Here is a 6,000-nt window from a genome sequence, read left to right as displayed (position 1 = left end):
GGAGGAATGTGCAGCTGTGCGGGCTGTACCACTGGATACCGGCTGCAGGGGGAGGGGCGGTCCCAAAGGTCTGATTAGGGGTCGGGGGTTCTGCTGTCAGCACCTCTCCTGTTTCCTCCCACTTACCTCTGCCCCATTCACTTACCCTCCCCTCACCCCACTTACCTCTGCCCCATTCACTTACCCTCCCCTCGCCCCACTTACCCTCCCCTCACCCCACTTACCTCTCCCCCATGCACTTACCCTCCCCTCGCCCCACTTACCCTCCCCTCACCCCACTTACCTCTCCCCCATGCACTTACCCTCCCCTCACCCTACTTACCTCTGCCCCATTCACTTACCCTCCCCTCACCCTACTTACCTCTCCCCCATCCACTTACCCTCCCCTCACCCCACTTACCTCTCCCCCATGCACTTACCCTCCCCTTACCCCACTTACCCTCCCCTCACCCCACTTACCTCTCCCCCATCCACTTACCCTCCCTTACCCCACTTACCCTCCCCTCACCCCCACTTACCTCTCCCCCCATGCACTTACCCTCCCCTTACCCCACTTACCCTCCCCTCACCCCACTTACCTCTCCCCCATCCACTTACCCTCCCCTTACCCCACTTACCCTCCCTCACCCCACTTACCTCTCCCCCATGCACTTACCCTCCCCTTACCCCACTTACCCTCCCCTCACCCCACTTACCTCTGCCCCATTCACTTACCCTCCCCTCACCCTACTTACCTCTCCCCCATCCACTTACCCTCCCCTCACCCCACTTACCTCTCCCCCATGCACTTACCCTCCCCTTACCCCACTTACCCTCCCCTCACCCCACTTACCTCTGCCCCATTCACTTACCCTCCCCTCACCCCACTTACCTCTCCCCCATCCACTTACCCTCCCCTCTATAGGTGTAGGAGTGTATTCTGGAAAAGAGCTCAGTCCAGTGGGAATGGGGTCTCTCCTGTATTGCCCTGCCCTATGGGCACTTGTGTATCAGAGCCCGGGGCCCCTCTCCTGTATTGCCCTGCCCTATGGGCACTTGTGTATCAGAGCCCGGGGCCCCTCTCCTGTATTGCCCTGCCCTATGGGCACTTGTGTATCAGAGCCCGGGGCCCCTCTCCTGTATTGCCCTGCCCTATGGGCACTTGTGTATCAGAGCCCGGGGCCCCTCTCCTGTATTGCCCTGCCCTATGGGCACTTGTGTATCAGAGCCCGGGGCCCCTCTCCTGTATTGCCCTGCCCTATGGGCACTTGTGTATCAGAGCCCGGGGCCCCTCTCCTGTATTGCCCTGCCCTATGGGCACTTGTGTATCAGAGCCCGGGGCCCCTCTCCTGTATTGCCCTGCCCTATGGGCACTTGTGTATCAGAGCCCGGGGCCCCTCTCCTGTATTGCCCTGCCCTATGGGCACTTGTGTATCAGAGCCCGGGGCCCCTCTCCTGTATTGCCCTGCCCTATGGGCACTTGTGTATCAGAGCCCGGGGCCCCTCTCCTGTATTGCCCTGCCCTATGGGCACTTGTGTATCAGAGCCCGGGGCCCCTCTCCTGTATTGCCCTGCCCTATGGGCACTTGTGTATCAGAGCCCGGGGTCTCTCCTGTATTGCCCTGCCCTATGGGCACTTGTGTATCAGAGCCCGGGGCCCCTCTCCTGTATTGCCCTGCCCTATGGGCACCCTGCGCATCTCCCAGGGCAATATATCAGAGCCTGGGGCAGATATAAAGCTAATGGGCCCTTTGCTTATTAGAGTGCAGGGAAACAGAAGCCCCCACAGGTGAGGGGGGGGGGAGAGAGGGCAGATCTTGGGGGGGGTCACTCAGTGGAAGGGATAGGAACCCTGATACTGTGTGTGTGTGATATTAAAGGGGAAATATCCCTCCCCTGTGGGACATGGGCTCAGTCAGCTGATTCCTCACATTGATAGGATATTTCCCCGCCCCCTTGGGCTCACATGGTCAGGCAGCCCCGCCCAGTAGCGGCCCAATATGGCGCCCAGCGACGCCGCGGGTGTAGAAAGAAACACACTATTTGTAGGTAAGTACTTTTAATCTCGTTAAATAAAACATTTTGTATTCAAAGAAAGAAACCGGTGACTTTCCCTCCATTTTTTTTTTTTACTTTATTGTTTTTTATCTAAAACCAAATCCGACAAATTTTTACAATAAATAATTTAAAGATATATTTTAGGCAAATAGATTTTAAGGTAAATATGGTTTTACAAAGAGAGGAAATAAAGGAGGGGCCTACACTCGATAGGCCAGCTAGAAAAATAAATAATAAACAAAAGGTGAGTGGAGAAATCTCTGTAGTGTCTGCCTGGGGCGGGGCCTGCACACCGATTGGTTCATATACATCCATATTTATATATGTGCGGCCCATGTATATACTAACAATAGAATGCCGGGCAGGTAAGTGCCCCCGATAATGCCATCCTGGCACTACAAGGTCCATGCTCTGCGCAGTACGGTAGCCTCTGCTTTATGGGCTGCCCTGGGGGCAACTGGGCGTGTCTAATGGGGCGGGGCACATTTACGGGGCAGTTACAGACTGAGAATGGTTACAGGGCAGGGACCGGGGCAGTTACAGACTGAGAATGGTTACAGGGCAGGGACCGGGGCAGTTACAGACTGAGAATGGTTACAGGGCAGGGACCGGGGCAGTTACACACTGAGAATGGTTACAGGGCAGGGACCGGGGCAGTTACAGACTGAGAATGGTTACAGGGCAGGGACCGGGGCAGTTACTGACTGAGAATCGTTACAGGGCAGGGACCGGGGCAGTTACAGACTGAGAATGGTTACAGGGCAGGGACCGGGGCAGTTACAGACTGAGAATGGTTACAGGGCAGGGACCGGGGCAGTTACAGACTGAGAATGGTTACAGGGCAGGGACCGGGGCAGTTACAGACTGAGAATGGTTACAGGGCAGGGACCGGGGCAGTTACAGACTGAGAATGGTTACAGGGCAGGGACCGGGGCAGTTACACACTGAGAATGGTTACAGGGCAGGGACCGGGGCAGTTACAGACTGAGAATGGTTACAGGGCAGGGACCGGGGCAGTTACTTGACTGAGAATGGTTACAGTGCAGGGACCGGGGCAGTTACAGACTGAGAATGGTTACAGTGCAGGGACCGGGGCAGTTACACACTGAGAATGGTTACAGGGCAGGGTCCGGGGCAGTTACAGACTGAGAATGGTTACAGGGCAGGGACCGGGGCAGTTACACACTGAGAATGGTTACAGGGCAGGGACCGGGGCAGTTACAGACTGAGAATGGTTACAGGGCAGGGACCGGGGCAGTTACACACTGAGAATGGTTACAGGGCAGGGACCGGGGCAGTTACACACTGAGAATGGTTACAGGGCAGGGACCGGGGCAGTTACAGACTGAGAATGGTTACAGTGCAGGGACCGGGGCAGTTACAGACTGAGAATGGTTACAGTGCAGGGACCGGGGCAGTTACACACTGAGAATGGTTACAGGGCAGGGACCGGGGCAGTTACAGACTGAGAATGGTTACAGGGCAGGGACCGGGGCAGTTACACACTGAGAATGGTTACAGGGCAGGGACCGGGGCAGTTACACACTGAGAATGGTTACAGGGCAGGGACCGGGGCAGTTACACACTGAGAATGGTTACAGGGCAGGGACCGGGGCAGTTACAGACTGAGAATGGTTACAGGGCAGGGACCGGGGCAGTTACTGACTGAGAATGGTTACAGGCAGGGACCGGGGCAGTTACAGACTGAGAATGGTTACAGGGCAGGGACCGGGGCAGTTACAGACTGAGAATGGTTACAGGGCAGGGACCGGGGCAGTTACAGACTGAGAATGGTTACAGGGCAGGGACCGGGGCAGTTACAGACTGAGAATGGTTACAGGGCAGGGACCGGGGCAGTTACAGACTGAGAATGGTTACAGGGCAGGGACCGGGGCAGTTACACACTGAGAATGGTTACAGGGCAGGGACCGGGGCAGTTACAGACTGAGAATGGTTACAGGGCAGGGACCGGGGCAGTTACTGACTGAGAATGGTTACAGTGCAGGGACCGGGGCAGTTACAGACTGAGAATGGTTACAGTTCAGGGACCGGGGCAGTTACACACTGAGAATGGTTACAGGGCAGGGTCCGGGGCAGTTACAGACTGAGATGGTTACAGGGCAGGGACCGGGGCAGTTACACACTGAGAATGGTTACAGGGCAGGGACCGGGGCAGTTACAGACTGAGAATGGTTACAGGGCAGGGACCGGGGCAGTTACACACTGAGAATGGTTACAGGGCAGGGACCGGGGCAGTTACACACTGAGAATGGTTACAGGGCAGGGACCGGGGCAGTTACAGACTGAGAATGGTTACAGTGCAGGGACCGGGGCAGTTACAGACTGAGAATGGTTACAGTGCAGGGACCGGGGCAGTTACACACTGAGAATGGTTACAGGGCAGGGACCGGGGCAGTTACAGACTGAGAATGGTTACAGGGCAGGGACCGGGGCAGTTACACACTGAGAATGGTTACAGGGCAGGGACCGGGGCAGTTACTGACTGAGAATGGTTACAGTGCAGGGACCGGGGCAGTTACAGACTGGGAATGGTTACAGGGCAGGGACCGGGGCAGTTACAGACTGAGAATGGTTACAGGGCAGGGACCGGGGCAGTTACAGACTGTAATGCTTACAGGGCAGGGACCGGGGCAGTTACAGACTGAGAATGGTTACAGGGCAGGGACCGGGGCAGTTACTGACTGAGAATGGTTACAGGGCAGGGACCGGGGCAGTTACAGACTGAGAATGGTTACAGGGCAGGGACCGGGGCAGTACAGACTGAGAATGGTTACAGGCAGGGACCGGGGCAGTTACACACTGAGAATGGTTACAGGGCAGGGACCAGGGCAGTTACAGACTGAGAATGGTTACAGGGCAGGGACCGGGGCAGTTACACACTGAGAATGGTTACAAGGCAGGGACCGGGGCAGTTACACACTGAGAATGGTTACAGGGCAGGGACCGGGGCAGTTACAGACTGAGAATGGTTACAGGGCAGGGACCGGGGCAGTTACAGACTGAGAATGGTTACAGGGCAGGGACCGGGGCAGTTACTGACTGAGAATGGTTACAAGGCAGGGACCGGGGCAGTTACTGACTGAGAATGGTTACAAGGCAGGGACCGGGGCAGTTACAGACTGAGAATGGTTACAGGGCAGGGACCGGGGCAGTTACAGACTGGGAACCCCCTATTAGAATGGGTAACAGCAACTAAAATGTCATATTTAAGGGACCTTTCCTTAGTGGCAGCTGTATCTGCGCAGATTCATTTATTGGGAAATCAGTCAGAGCTCAGGGCCGCGTGTCCCAAGCACCGAACATTAACCAAAAGCCCATAGGGATTCCCCTGTACTAAGCACAATTCAGCAGGAACAGCCCCCTAAGTTTGCCCATAGCCTGTACAGAGAGATACCATAAAACTATGGCACATAGGGATTCCCCTGTACTAAGCACAATTCAGCAGGAACAGCCCCCTAAGTTTGCCCATAGCCTGTACAGAGAGATACCATAAAACTATGGCACATAGGGATTCCCCTGTACTAAGCACAATTCAGCAGGAACAGCCCCCTAAGTTTGCTCATAGCCTGTACAGAGAGATACCATAAAACTATGGCACATAGGGATTCCCCTGTACTAAGCACAATTCAGCAGGAACAGCCCCCTAAGTTTGCTCATAGTCTGTACAGAGAGATACCATAAAGCCATGGCACATAGGGATTCCCCTGTACTAAGCACAATTCAGCAGGAACAGCCCCCTAAGTTTGCTCATAGTCTGTACAGAGAGATACCATAAAACTATGGCACATAGGGATTCCCCTGTACTAAGCACAATTCAGCAGGAACAGCCCCCTAAGTTTGCTCATAGCCTGTACAGAGAGATACCATAAAACTATGGCACATAGGGATTCCCCTGTACTAAGCACAATTCAGCAGGAACAGCCCCCTAAGTTTGCTCATAGT

The sequence above is a fragment of the Xenopus tropicalis genome, chromosome 9 (assembly GCF_000004195.4).
Source record: "Xenopus tropicalis strain Nigerian chromosome 9, UCB_Xtro_10.0, whole genome shotgun sequence".
Taxonomy (NCBI): Eukaryota; Metazoa; Chordata; class Amphibia; order Anura; family Pipidae; genus Xenopus; species Xenopus tropicalis.
The sequence above is the reverse complement of the archived record's forward strand: the minus strand, read 5'-3'. Positions refer to the sequence as shown.